At 46.9% G+C, this 15,401-nt stretch overlaps 1 long non-coding RNA gene across 1 annotated transcript in view; it reads right to left on the bottom strand.

The window, feature by feature from the left end:
• Positions 1-15,084, bottom strand: part of LOC129150744 (uncharacterized) — a 31,318-nt gene extending 16,234 nt beyond the window's left edge. Inside the window, exon 1 of the long non-coding RNA XR_008557491.1 lies at positions 14,999-15,084. This is a non-coding gene — a long non-coding RNA (uncharacterized LOC129150744). The remainder of the gene's footprint in view (positions 1-14,998) is intronic.
• Between the last annotated feature and the right edge of the window lie 317 nt (positions 15,085-15,401).

Raw genomic sequence — 15,401 nt, 5'->3', positions numbered from 1 at the left:
ACCAGAACATACAAAAATAGAGTAATGTCCTATTCTTTTCCAATATTGAGCCTGCAAAAATAAATTATTCTAACTATATCCAAAAAAAGAAAGAAAGTGACCTATTTGAGAGTACACATCACACTCTTATGTTCCCAGAGGGTTTGTGATGACAGGAAAATAGCATGACTTTCACACAATGAAGGTGTCACATGAATAAAGATTTACACAGAAGTAAACAAAATGAGATTAGAAGGCAAATAGGACAGCACTCCATGAATCACATTCACTTTAACAGGAATGACTTAGATTGGCTTTCATCAATTTTTTGTTTATTTTAGAAACTCTCCTTTCCCCTAATTATAAGTCTGAAGAGAATCTTAGGTACAGTTATTTTCAGTTACTCTCTAAACTAAATATGTAAGCCGTGTGTGCATTTTTTCCATAAGCAAGTATCATAATGGTTTTAAACACTCATCTGAATTAGTTTTGATCTTTCTCCAATGAGTTTAGAAACCAAATGAATAAGTAAGCAAGCTGTAACATATGCAAGATGCAAGATATACTGTATGCTAAGGGGAGAAATGATGTGTGAATCAGGCAGGTAAAGATAAACTGAGTTGGGTTCATACATGGCTAAAAAATACTAATAATAACAATAATAATGATAGCCACAAAAGTCCATGAATCACATTCACTTTAACAGGCATGACTAGAGAGTGGAACTATGAGTAAGTGGGATGCTCTCTAATATGTCCTATTATTTTCCAGAATCATTAAAATGAGATTGAATTGTTATGGATTTTTCATGAGGCAGCATTAGACTGCTGCTAGAGCTGCCATCTAATAAAATCAGTGATTTGCAACACAGGAATACTTCACACCAAAGGAGGTGTCTGCTAATTTATCACACCAGCAAACTCATTGTTCTACTTGAGAGAAAACCTTTACGGAATACCAAGGGAGCTTTCAGATAAAAATGTACATTTTCTTGTCCCTAATTTTTTAACATAACATAAATGCTTTTTCTCTCTTTGTCTAATTTATTTTCTAGTGTTTTCACAAACACATGGTTTGTCCATTTGTTGGTTTGTGCCAATGTTGGTTGTTACTTCTCGGGATGGAAAGTCCAGAGTCTTAGGCAAGACCTATATGGCTTTGGTGGATCTACACAGGACCTAATGATCTGGCTGATATTCTGTGGTTTAAATACAATCTTTGGCACAGAAGGGTCCCAAAAAACACTAACTCCTCAACTCACAGCCTCTCTTAGCAAACCTTGATGAATTTGGGTACAGGACCTCCCAACCATGTTTAATTCTCCTACAGGCATTTAGAGTTGACCACTTTGTTCTGTGCAATGCCCAGCTTAATAACCATTAATAAATACTAGTAATATTCAGAAATGTTATTTTGATGATGATGACCTAATTTACTAAAAATTTCCAAGTTACCTCTTTTTGGGGTTTTACTTCCAGGCCAGATGTGCTTACATAAAACAAATGTCTCTAAATGTTCCTCCTGCCGTTACACTTTAGAAATATTTGGATTTGCACTTAGAAAAAAATTTCTTCCCCAACTTTGGAGATATACTCTAGAGGTACCTGTGAATGATTTTAAAACAGAACCTATTCCAATGTTGAGTAAAGAAAAGTTCCCAATTAGAAATCACAGTAGATATTGTTAAGAAGAATTGGAGCTATGGGCTGTGTGTCTATAACTTTGGATACACAGGGGAAAAAAATCAAAGTTAAAAATTGTGGAGCAGTAACTTGAAGGATTTTCAATCTGGTCAGTCCTTTATGAACACCACTAATATAAGGTGAAAGAGGTGTGGCCATGTACAAAAATATGCCATCAAAATTCATGTATATTTCCTTATTAATGGTAATTTTAAAATATATTAGGATTCAGAGATAAGTGCTAAATATTGGATTGTTAAATTAAGAAATAACAGGAAGCTGAAAGGACTAAAACTGGGAATCAGACAATGCCCAGTAATGGGCTGGAATGATTGGCCAAATTTTTTAAGGTAAATTTTCTAAACTGCAGGTAAGAGTTGCTAGAAAAAAGCTCAGGGCAGGTACGATGTAATTCAACAGTCACACATGTTCAACACTCTGGAAACGTTGTTGATTACACACTCAGTGATTCATCTATGCCATTTGGTAGATCATAACTAGAGCACAGAGTCCAGAGCAAAGGCAACTTCCTTGAGTATGAGCCTAAGATTACAACTTCTGCCTGAGACCAGAAACCAACTATCTGCCAGAGATAGGCTTGGATTTGGATACCATGTGTCCAGGCCTTCTCTGTGGAAGCTGGGGTTAGAGTAAGCATCCTGATCTGTTATGTGCATTTTTTCTTCCATCCCCTATTGACCTTTTTCTCATCTAGCAGTTCATGTTGTCACAGTTCTTTATTTACCAAAAATATGGATTACAACAAAAGTGTCTAATTATCACCCTTCCCTTGCAATTCTTAATCTTGACTCAGGATAGGCTAATTATTAGTTATAAAGACAGTGCAGATCTACCCAGCCCCTTGGAGATCATGGTATCAAAGAATGTGAGTACCTGGTACAGGTAGGCACTAATTAGTAGTTGTTAAATATTGAATAACTCAGAAACCATTTCCGAGTGCCACCCGGTAAACAAAACAGAAAAGTCCTTGTCTTTGTGAAGCTTATGTAATCATGGGAGACAGACAATAAATATAAGTAAGTAAAATATACAGTCCAGCCCAAGCCGGTTTGGCTCAGTGGATAGAGTGTCAGCCCGCAGACTGAAGGGTCCGGGGTTCGATTCCAGTCAAGGGCACATACCTCAGTTGGTTGCAGGTTCCCTGGCAGTGGTCAGGGTGCATGCAGGAGGCAACCAATTGATGTGTCTCTCTCTCACATTGATATGTCTCTCTCTCTCCCTTCCACGTTCTCTAAAAATCAATGGAGAAATATCCTTGGGTGAGGATTAACCAAAATATATATATATAAATATATATATATATATATATATGGTCTAGTAGAGAGTTAACAAGTTCTCTAGCAGATCCTATCAGTGACCTTCACAGATTCCCCTGCATCCTGACCCCAGTCCTCCAAATGGAAGCTCCTGCAACACATAGGGCTTTCTCTGACAGCTGGATGACACTTGCCCAAGCACAGAGACTAGAATTGCTGGGAAGTTAAAAGTCCCAACCCCCTACAACATCTCTCAACCATGGGCTGATGAGAAGTGGTGGGTAAACACCCAACTTCCTTATGCTTCAGATATACTCCAAGGAGTATCCAAGGCATGTCCACACAGTCTCCCAGAGATCCCCAGCAGGACTCAGTCCCATTTGCCCACAGCAATAACCTGCTGATTGCCACACCCTGCATTAGCTTTCTCTCCTTCCCTGTCTCACTCCCCCATGTCCCACTGGCCTACCTGGAATCATCTCACATACAAAGCACCTGCATCACTCCTGTCTAAGATCTTGCTTCTGGGAAAGACAAGTGTTAAGGGAAACATGATGCAGAGACCAAAGAAATGAAGTATTGGGTGGGGTGAAATTTTAGATTGAGTGATCAGAAAAGGATTCGCTGAGGAAATTTTAAAAAAAGACTTGAATGAAAGTTTATGGTAGTTTCCTAACAGGGTCACTGCCAAGCCCATCACACCATGTTATATCCAGAGGTATCATGAAGAATTTGTTCAGCTTGATGGGTGTTTTTCCCTCCTCTCTAGTGTTTGAAAATTAAGTGTTCATTCCCAGTAATTTGGTGAGGTTTGGATTTTCATTGCCAGAAGCAAAACATTGATTTTCCTTCACAGAATTTTGATATAAATTTATGTGAAGCCCTTAGGGCATCTTGCCCTTGTTCTTATTGTAAGACATCTCGTCAACTGTCTCAGCTCAAGGCCACAAAATGGACTCAATGCTGAGGCGTTCTCTCTCAGAGGGATTCTCAACAAAATTTCATGAGTGCAGATAAGAACGTGGTGGGAATTCATGTCACTTTCACTTCCAGCCTCCAACGAATAAATGTCATTCCTTACAGTCACCCAGAACTTACTGCATGACACACTGACCCCATACATGTAGTGACCTGAAATATGTGCATGAAATATGTACACACAGAGAGACAGACAATTTTACAGAATCACTGGCTTCTCAAATTCGAAACTATGTCAACAGGTAAATCTTAGGACAAGAAAATTACTCTTGACCAAGATGGCGCCATAAGTTAAACACCTAACCTGCAGCCGGGCACAACAATTTCAAAAATACAACTAGAGGTCAGAACGGACATCGTCCAGAACCACAGGAAAGTTGGTGGACTGAAATGCCCACAGCTGGGGGGAAGGAGAAGGCCACGGGGACAGTCGGGGAAGCCGTAAAAGCCTGAGGTATGGAGAAACGGGCGGAGACACGAGCACACGCGCCTGCGGGGAGGATGGAACCGGAGAGGAAGGGGCGGCTGATGACCTGGCCAGAGTTCACTGGCAGGAAGGAGATAAAGGCTCCGGAGTGTGCTGAGCACCGGCTCCGATTGCACTGAACCCCATTCCGGGCGAAACCCTGGGAAACTCACTCACTTTCGCAACTCCGCCGCCCCCGCAGGCCGCCCGGCCCGGGACGCTGGGGACGCCGCCGCAGCGGCGGTGCCCGGAGCCCGGCGGCCTCCCAGCACCCGTCCCCGCCGCGCAGCCCCCCGCGCGCCTGGTGCCGCGGGCCGCGCGCCCCGCACACCGGACGGAGGCCCGGGCGCCCTCTCCGTGCACCTCCCGGCGGCGCTAGACTTCAATAGAGTTGACTGAATTCAAGGGATTAAGAAGTACAAATTGGGGGGACGCCGCGGCGGCGACGTCCGGAACGCGGCGATGGCGGTGCCTGGAGCTCGGCGGCCGCCCAGCGCCCGTCCCAGCCGCGCGGCCCTCGCGTGCCTGGTTCCGCGGGACGCGCGCACCGCGCACCGGTCGGAGGCCCGGGCGCCCTTTCCGTGCACCTCCCGGCGGCGCTAGACTTCAGTAGAGTTGACTGAAATGAAGGGATTAAGAAGTACAAATTGGGAAGTTTGGAAAAGATGGCGGCGGAGGTTAAAGGCTGTTCTGTTGCCTCGCACCCAGCGAAATCGGAGGGGATGAGGTGTGGAGGCGCGTGGGTCTGGCTGGTGGCGGGGGAAAGGGGCTTTTGTTCCAAACCTAGGGGAGATTAGCTCTCCATCACCCTGAAATCCATCTTCTGGCGAACCCCGGGAGACCCAGATGCCTGCGGGGAGAGGCGGGACTCTTGCGGAGGTGCGCCCAGCAATCAGTGTTTGCTGCGCTGGAGTGCGGAACGAGGGGACTTAGATATGTGGAAGGCAGAAGGACCAGACTCACAGCCATCGCGGCTCGCCGCACCATGGCCTGTTGGCGCCCTGAGACCCCGCCCCGCCCTGGGACCCGCCCCGCACGTTTTGAAGACCTGCCCCGCAAGTCTTGCAGGCACACCTGCGCCCCAAGCAACGGCTTATGCATGTGGGTGGCCTGCCCTCTGGCAGCGGACCAGATGAACTGCTGTTCTAGTCGGACTGCTCCAGGGCCACTCAGACAGGAGGAAGAAACTACAGTTTTTGCTGTAATCCTTGCTGAGTGCCTAAGGCAGTAGCTGATCTACACCCCATTGGAGACCCAGAAACGAGGGCATCTAGTGGTCTGTGGGAGATGACACCAGATTTCAACCACGTGCATAAGGGACACATTCAACAGGAATATTCAGTGAGCGCCAAAGCTTTGCTGCACCAAGACCCGGCCCATAAACGTGTCTCCTGCACAGCAACTCTTCCTTTATAGACAAAGAGAGCCCCCCCAGTGACACCAACAACAATCAAGACTTAACTATACAAAGGAGGACCAAGATGGAGGCATAGGGCGGAAGCCTGATTGTTGCCTACCACAACAACTTTGAGACTACGACAAGAGAGCAGAGCAGACACCATCCAAGACCACCATAGGGCTGGCTGAGTAGATGCTCTACAACTAGAATAAAAGAGGGGTATGTGGGATGATGCTGATGCCGGTGACCCAAAGACCACACTTTAAGAACTACGGCTCAGGCGACACAAAAGAACTATGGCTCAGGCGATACAACAGCGGCCTGGAACGTGCTCGGCGCAGTTCCCCCGGCGGTCTCCGGCTGAGGGGACGGCTCCACTGGCAGCCAAGCACGGACAGACGAGCCCCTATGAGACATGGGGTGGGAGACTCCGCGCTTGCTGACCTCCGAGTCCGTCAAGAATCTCAACGCCCCGGAAGCGGCCAGGTGCGCATGCTCGGCGACTGGCCACCGATGCAGACCCAAGGGCCGACGCAGCGACGCCAGACCGGCCCACCGCCATGCACCGGGTGCACCGGAGCTTCGCCGAGCCGCCGCCCGACGAGTTCTGCAGCAGCCATACTGGAGCTCTGGAAGGATGGCCAGGGGAATTGCTGAGGGGGGATTGACCGGCAGGAATTGGGATTGGGAAGACCGGGCCCCGCTGAGAGCCGGGTGCGGGCGGGGTTGCGCGCCTCTGGGCTCGGGTGTGGTCACACGCCTCTGGGTATAAGTGAGGCCTCACGTCCCTGGGTCTAGGTGAGGCCACATGCCCCTGGGTCCAGGTAAGGCCGGACTCCGGGTCCGGGTGAGGCCATGTGCCCCTGGACCCGAATGACGCTGGATCCCGTGCCCGGGCGAGGCCAAGCGCCCCTGGGTCTGGGTGAGGCCACATGCCCCTGGGTCCAGGCGAGACCATGTGTCCCTGGATCCGGGTGAGGCCGCGTGCACCTAGGCCCGGGTGAGCCCAAGTGGCCCTGGGTCTGGGAGAGGCCAAGCGTCCCTGGGTCCGGGTGAGACCATGTGTCCCTGGAGCCGGATGAGGCCTCGTGCACCTAGGCCCGGGTGAGGCCACGTGCCCCTGGGTCTGGGAGAGGCCAAGCGTCCCTGGGTCCGGGTGAGACCATGCGTCCCTGGATCCGGATGAGGCCTCGTGCACCTAGGCCCGGGTGAGCCCAAGTGGCCCTGGGTCTGGGAGAGGCCAAGCGTCCCTGGGTCCGGGTGAGACCATGTGTCCCTGGATCCGGATGAGGCCTCGTGCACCTAGGCCCGGGTGAGGCCACGTGCCCCTGGGTCTGGGAGAGGCCAAGCGTCCCTGGGTCCGGGTGAGACCATGCGTCCCTGGATCCGGATGAGGCCTCGTGCACCTAGGCCCGGGTGAGCCCAAGTGGCCCTGGGTCTGGGAGAGGCCAAGCGTCCCTGGGTCCGGGTGAGACCATGTGTCCCTGGATCCGGGTGAGGCCTCGTGCACCTAGGCCCGGGTGAGCCCAAGTGGCCCTGGGTCTGGGAGAGGCCAAGCGTCCCTGGGTCCGGGTGAGACCATGTGTCCCAGGATCCGGGTGAGGCCTCGTGCACCTAGGCCCGGGTGAGCCCAAGTGGCCCTGGGTCTGGGAGAGGCCAAGCGTCCCTGGGTCCGGGTGAGACCATGTGTCCCTGGATCCGGGTGAGGCCTCGTGCACCTAGGCCCGGGTGAGCCCAAGTGGCCCTGGGTCTGGGAGAGGCCAAGCGTCCCTGGGTCCGGGTGAGACCATGTGTCCCAGGATCCGGGTGAGGCCTCGTGCACCTAGGCCCGGGTGAGCCCAAGTGGCCCTGGGTCTGGGAGAGGCCAAGCGTCCCTGGGTCCGGGTGAGACCATGCGTCCCTGGATCCGGGTGAGGCCTCGTGCACCTAGGCCCGGGTGAGCCCAAGTGGCCCTGGGTCTGGGAGAGGCCAAGCATCCCTGGGTCCGGGTGAGACCATGCGTCCCTGGATCCGGGTGAGGCCTCGTGCACCTATGCCCGGGTGAGCCCAAGTGGCCCTGGGTCTGGGAGAGGCCAAGCGTCCCTGGGTCCGGGTGAGACCATGCGTCCCTGGATCCGGATGAGGCCTCGTGCACCTAGGCCCGGGTGAGCCCAAGTGGCCCTGGGTCTGGGAGAGGCCAAGCGTCCCTGGGTCTGGGTGAGACCATGTGTCCCTGGATCCGGGTGAGGCCTCGTACACCTAGGCCCGGTTGAGCCCAAGTGGCCCTGGGTCTGGGTGAGGCCAAGCGTCCCTGGGTCCGGGTGCGACCATGTGTCCCTGGTTCCGGATGAGGCCTCGTGCACCTAGGCCCGGGTGAGGCCACGTGCCCCTGGGTCTGGGAGAGGCTAAGCGTCCCTTGGTCCGGGTGAGACCATGTGTCCCTGGATCCGGGTCAGGCCTCGTGCACCTAGGCCCGGGTGAGCCCAAGTGGCCCTGGGTCTGGGAGTGGCCAAACGTTCCTGGGTCTGGGTGAGACCATGTGTCCCTGGATCCGGGTGAGGCCTCGTGCACCTAGGCCCGGGTGAGGCCACGTGCCCCTGGGTCTGGGAGAGGCCAAGCGTCCCTGGGTCCGGGTGAGACCATGCGTCCCTGGATCCGGATGAGGCCTCGTGCACCTAGGCCCGGGTGAGCCCAAGTGGCCCTGGGTCTGGGAGAGGCCAAGCGTCCCTGAGTCCGGGAGAGACCATGTGTCCCTGGATCCAGGTGAGGCCTTGTGCAACTAAGCCCGGGTGAGGCCACGTGCCCCTGGGTCTGGGAGAGGCCAAGCGTCCCTGGGTACGGGTGAAGCCAGATCCTGGGTCCGGGTGAGGCCGTGCGCCCCTGGATCCATCCGGGTGAGGCTGGGTCCCAGGCCCGGGTGAGACCACGCGCCCCTTGGGTATGGGTGAGGCCACGTGCCCCTTAGTCCGGGTGACGCCGTGCCCCTGGGTTCGGCCGAGACCAAACCAGAGGGAGTCGGACCTCCATTACCACCATTTGTCCACCATCCAGAGCTGAGGGGTCAGTGCTGACATGTACACATAAGGAACTACTGGACATCGAAATTGGGTCTCAAAAGAACTGTTGGTCCAGGGGGAAGCTCGCTACAGATTGATTCATTTGCCTGTCAGCATAACTATTATTGCTCGTCTCACATTCAGTTCTTATTAGTATATATCTAGTGACATATGATCTCGCTCATCTAGGGGAAATGATGAACAACATAGACTGAGGAACAAGAACAGAACCAGAAGCAAGGAGGCATCGATCGGACTATCGGGCCTCAGAGGGAGGATAGGGGAGGGTAGGGGGAGGGTGGGGGGAGGGGGAGAGTTCAACCAAAGGACCTGTATGCATGCATATAAGCCTATCCAACGGTTAAGTTCAACAGGGGATTGGGGCATGCGTGGGGAGAGGGGTGGGATGGGAATGGGGGGATGAGGACAAATATGTGACACCTTAATCAATAAAGAAATTTAAAAAAAAAAAATTACTCTTGCTCAAAGGGATTCTCACTCTGAACAAGTCAACCTATTCCATTTTTTAACCACTTGTAAAATTATTCTTTATATTGACTGAAGTGTGTTTCTTTGTACTGCCTCGTAATTCCTTCTGGAACATAAAAACAAAGCTAATTTTTTTTCCACATAGTGAATGTGTTCTCCCTAAATATCTTCTCTATATGAAAGCATTAACCTCTCTGCTTTATTCCTCACCATTCTGATGGGCTTTCTCCCAACATGCTCTGTTTATCAATGTCCTTATAAAAGGCTGGCGCTCAGAATTGAGCACTATATTCTGTTGATGCACTTGTTTGTTGTGGTTGTCTGATCAAGTAATAAATCATTAGGATTTCACTTTCCTTAATCTAAAACAATCTGTTGTCAGATTCTGTCCCACCTTTCCATGGTTTTCTCTCAAGTCTCTTTTGTTCACCTGTTGGATGACAGTGTTCCCTGGGGATTTGCTGTTGGCCAGCTGGTGCCTCCAGTGTATATGCTTTTCTGAGATACACTCATCAAACTCATGGGCTCAACAGCCATATCTATAAGCTGGCAACTCCCAAATCCATATCTCTAGCTCTGCCCCAGATTTATCTAAACCAAATTACCAAGGAACACTTCAAGTAGATATCACATAAGTCCTCAAACTCGACATGTCCAAAACCAATCTCAATATTTTACCTTATGAACTAGTTCTTCTGTTTATATTTTCTACTCTGGATAACAACCTCATTTCTTCCCTAAACAAAAATGTGTCTCAAATCTTTCAACTTATTTCTATCTCCTTTGCCACCACCCTAGTCCAAACTATCAACATCTCTTTTCTAGACAATCCTACAGTTTCTTAATTTATTTCCCTACTATCTCTCTTCCTTCTCACCTCAACAACCCCAACCCATTTCCCAAATAGACCAGAGTGATCTTGCCAAAATGTAAATATTATCATGCCACTTCTCTGTTTAAAATCTGAGATAGCAGAAGCCATGTGTGGGGGGCTGTGTTGGAAAATGATGTTGGGAAAGGTAGACATTGGTCAGATCAAAACTGATGCTATACCTGGCCAATGCTGCTCAGTGGTTAGAGCATTGGCCCGAGCACTGAAGGATTGCAGGTTCAATTCTCTCTGAAGAGCATGTACCTGGGTTGCAGGTTCCATCCCTGGCCCCAGTCAGGGTGCATGCAGGAGGCAACCAATCCATGTGAGAAAGACACATTGATGTTTCTCTCTTTCTCTTTCTCTCTCTCTCTCTCTCTCTCTCTCTCTCTCTCTCTCTCTCTCTCTCTCTTTCCTTTTCCTCCCCTTCCCTTTCTCCCTTTCATTCTCTCTAAAAATCAATGGAAAAAATATCCTCAGTGAGGATTAACAAAACAAAAAATAAAAATAAAAAACTGATGAGGTAGAAAGAGAGCAACAAGAAAAGCCCAGAGTGAGCAGAAGGAAGGAGATAATAAAGATCAGAGCAGAAATAAATGAAATAGAGAACAAACAAAAAAATACAAAAGATCGATGAAACCAAGAGCTGGTTCTTTGAAAGGGTAAACAAGATTGATGAACCTCTAGCAAGGCTCACCAAGAAGCAAAGAGAGAGGACCCAAATAAATCAGAAATGAAAAAGGTAAAGTAACAACCAATCCCACAGATATACAAACGATTATGAAAAAATACTATGAACAACTCTATTCCAACAAAATGGACTACCTAGATGAAATGGATATATTCTTAAAAAAATACAAGCTCCCAAAACTCAATCAAGAAGAATAAAAAAAACCTGAATAGGACGATAACTACCAAAGAAATTGAAGCAGCGATCAAAAATCTTCCAGCAAACAAAAGCCCTGGTCCAGATAGCTTTACAGGGGTGTTTTATCAAACATTCAAAAAAGAACTAAAACTTATCCTCCTCAGACTATTCCAAAAAAATTCAAGAGGAAGCAACACTTCCAAGCTCTTTCTATGAAGCCAGCATTACCCTAATCCCAAAACCAGATAAAGACACCACAAAAAAGGGAACTACAGGACAATATCCTTGATGAACATAGATGCTAAAATCCTCAACAAAATTCTAGCAAATCAGATTCAGCATTACATTAGAAAGATCATACACCATGACCAAGTAGGATTTATCCCGGGGTTGCAAGGATGGTACAATATCTGCAAATCAATAAATGTGATATATCCCATAAACAAACTGAGAGACAAAAATCACATAATCATATCAATCTATGCAGAAAAAGCATTTGACAAAATCCAACACCCTTTCTTGATAAAAACTCTCAGCAAAATGGGAATAGAGGGGTCATACCTCAACATAATAAAAGCCTTATATGACAAACCTACAACCAACATCATACTCAATGGGCAAAAACTAAACTCATTTCCCCTAAGAACAGGAACAAGATAGGGATGCCCACTTTCACCACTCCTGTTCGATATAGTACTGGAAGTGCTAGCCATAGCGATCAGACAAGAAGAGGAAATAAAAGGCATCCAAATTGGAAAAGAAGTAAAACCGTCATTATTCACAGATGACATGATACTATATATAGAAAACCCCAAAGACTCCATCAAAACTCTACTAGACCTAATAAAGGAATTTGGCAATGTAGCAGGATACAAAATTAACACCCAGAAAACTATGGCTTTTTTATACACCAATAATGAACTCACAGAAAGAGAAACAAAACAAAAAAATCCCATTTACCATTACACCAAAATAATTAAGATACCTAGGAATAAACTTAACTAAGGACATAAAAGACCTGTACTCGGAAAACTACAGGACATTGAAAAAAGAGATAGAGGAAGACATAAACAAATGGAAGAACATACCATGTCCATGGATTGGTAGAACCAACATCATTAAAATGTCCATACTACCCAAAGCAATCTACAGATTCAATGCAATCCCCATTAAAATACCAATGGCATACTTCAAAGATCTAGAACAAACTCTCCAAAAATTCATCTGGAATAAAAAAATACCCTGAATAGCCATAGCAATCCTGAGAAAGAAGAACAAAGTTAGAGGGATCAAAATACCAGATATCAAGCTATATTATCAAGTCACCATTCTCAAAACTGCCTGGTACTGGCACAACAACAGACATATAGACCAATGGAACAGAACAGAGAACCCAGAAATAGACCCAAGCCATTATGCTCAATTAATATTTGACAAAGGAGGCAAGAGCATACAATGGAGTCCAAACAGTCTCTTTAATAAATGATGCTGGGAAATTTGGACAGATGCATGCAAAAAATGAAACTAGATCACCAACTTACATCATACACAAAAAAAAAAAACTTAAAATGGCTAAAGGACTTGAATGTAAGATGGCAAACCATAAAAACCCTACAAGACTCCATAGGCAGCAAAATAGCAGACATATGCCGTAGGAATATCTTTACAGACACAGCTCCTAGGGCAATGGAGACTAAGGAGAAAATAAACAAATGGACTACATCAAAATAAAAAGCTTCTGCACAGCAAAAGAAACCATCAACAAAACAACAAGAAAGCCCACTGCATGGGAGAACATATTTGCCAAGGCTATCTCCGATAAGGGTTTAATCTTCAACATTTACAGGGAACTCATACAACTTAACAAAAGGAAGATAAACGATCCAATCAAAAAATGGACAAAGGGCCGAGACTGGTTTGGCTCAGTGGATAGAGCGTTGGTCTGTGGACTGAAGGGTCCCAGGTTCGATTCCGGTCAAGGGCATTACCTTGGTTGCGGGCACATCCCAGGGGGGGGGTGTGCAAGAGGCAGCTGGTCAATGTTTCTCTCTCATCGATGTTTCTAGCTCTCTGTCCCTCTCCCTTCCTCTCTGTAAAAAATCAATTAAAAAAATGTATATTTTTTAATGGACAAAGGATCTAAATAGACACTTTTTGAAAGAGGACATACAGAAGGCCAAGAGACATATGAAAACATGCTCAAAGTCACTAATCATCCAAGAGATGCAAATCAAAACGACAATGAGGTACCATCTCACACTTATTAGAATGGCTATCAACAACAAATCAACAAATGACAAGTGCTGGAGAGGATGTGGAGAAAAAGGAACCCTCATGCACCGCTAGTGGGAATGCAGACTGCTGCAGCCACTGTGGAGAACAGTATGGAGTTTCCTCAAAAAACTGAAAATGGAACTCCCATTTGACCCAGTGATCCCACTTCTAGGAATATATCCCAAGAAACCAGAAACACCAATCAGAAAGGATATATGCACCCCTATGTTCACAGCAGCACAATTTACCATAGCTAAGATTTGGAAACTGCCTAAGTGCCCATCAGCAGATGAGTGGATTAAAAAACTGTGGTACATCTACACAATGGAATACTATGCGCTATAAAAAAGAAGGAGCTTTTACCATTTGCAACAGCATGGATGGAACTGGAGAGCATTATGCTAAGCGAAATAACTCAGTCGGAGAAAGATAAATATCACATGATCTCACTCATATGTGGGATATAATGATCAACATAATTTGATGAACAAGAATAGATCCAGAGACAAATAGTAGGAGGGGAGGTGGTTAGAGAGCAACCAAAGCACTTGTATGCATACATATTAGCATAACCAATGGACACAGACACTGGGGTGGTGGGGGCTTGCCCGGGGTGGGAATGGCTGGGGGTGGGGGGAGGGTCAATTGGGGGAAAATGAGACATATGTAAAACTTTAGATGATAAAAAAAAAAAAAAGAAAAAGAAAAAAATATATACATTGCTTTCAGGTGTTGTATTTAAGATACCATGACAGCCAAGTGCTTTGCTCCTCACTCCCGCCCCAACTCACAACCACATGTGAAACCACTGGTCTTGACTTGATAGTTAGTTCTATTTAAACAAAAGTGCAAAACATACCTATCTGATTGCAGACTTACAATATTACACAGCATGTACATCATAGACCCCTCACTCTAAAAGTTTATCTGTATATAGTGATCCAACAATAGATATTTTACCCTTGGAGTGCAATCCAGCTATTCTTATAGGGCCTAAAGATTATTTAGGATGCCAGCTTTATCATTATGCCTGACCAAATCTTTTCAATGCCAAATTGCCTCTATTACAATATTTTCCACTTTTAGCTGGTAAGGGCTCAACAGGGGTTCCCAAAACTAATTGTATGCCTGGATCAAAACTATTATAAAATTAAAAGTTGCATGGGAAATTAGAGAAGCCAGAAGTGAGTCTCTTAGTAAGACTTCATCTCCCACAGACAGGTCTTCTCATTAGAAATTGTGTTGGAGATGATGGACTACCAGAGAGAAGAACCACTGTATCTATTTTCCATAGCCACTTCTGGACCCAAGGATGGGGCTTGGAATCAGATTACATCCCAAAGACCCATTCAAGCAGGGATGTAATGGAAGTACTGTCTAGGCTTACAAACCAGAAAACTTTGAAGAGCATGACCACAAAAAGTGAAATTTTAAAACAGGTCTGGACCAGAGGAGAGCATTTATCGGACCCTCCTGTTAGATCAAATTGGTGAAGGGTTCCCTGAAATAGACCCTGTGGATTAAGGAACCACTTAGGTTTTAAGTGTACCTCCTTTCTGTATCAGTAGGGATAATCTTGGCTACAAGAAACAGCTCACTTAAATTTGTATAAACAGTTAAGGAAATTTATTAGCTCTAAAAGTTGTGATCAGATATGATTTGATCAGAGTTCTGGCTCACATCTCTTTGATTCTCTTCTCTCTTCATGTGTCTGTTTCAAGTTGGCTGCAATAGTTTCAGGACTAACATTATAAACGTGTCCAGAGGAAGAGACGGTATCCAAGTGCCTGGTGGCCCATTCTTAAAACCAAAGAAAATACTCTACCCAAAATCCCTGGCAACGGTCTATTACTGTGACACATGACTATTCCAGAATTCATCACTGTGACAGCGGGGATGGAATCACCCTCCCATCAATCAGGAACCCCCTGGAGCCCATGAGCTATGTTAGCAAAGGTTGGATTCCTAGATTAAAGTGGGAGTTGGATTTCTAGACTTTTAGGGAAGGGGAGAAAAATGAATACTGGGAAAAACTAACAATATCCTCAGTATTTCATGTGGCAGCTTTGTGCTCTCTGGTCTT

The sequence above is a fragment of the Eptesicus fuscus genome, chromosome 2 (genome assembly GCF_027574615.1).
Source record: "Eptesicus fuscus isolate TK198812 chromosome 2, DD_ASM_mEF_20220401, whole genome shotgun sequence".
In the NCBI taxonomy this organism is placed as follows: domain Eukaryota; kingdom Metazoa; phylum Chordata; class Mammalia; order Chiroptera; family Vespertilionidae; genus Eptesicus; species Eptesicus fuscus.
Note: the sequence above shows the minus strand (reverse complement) of the source record. Positions and strands in the feature narration are given on the sequence as shown.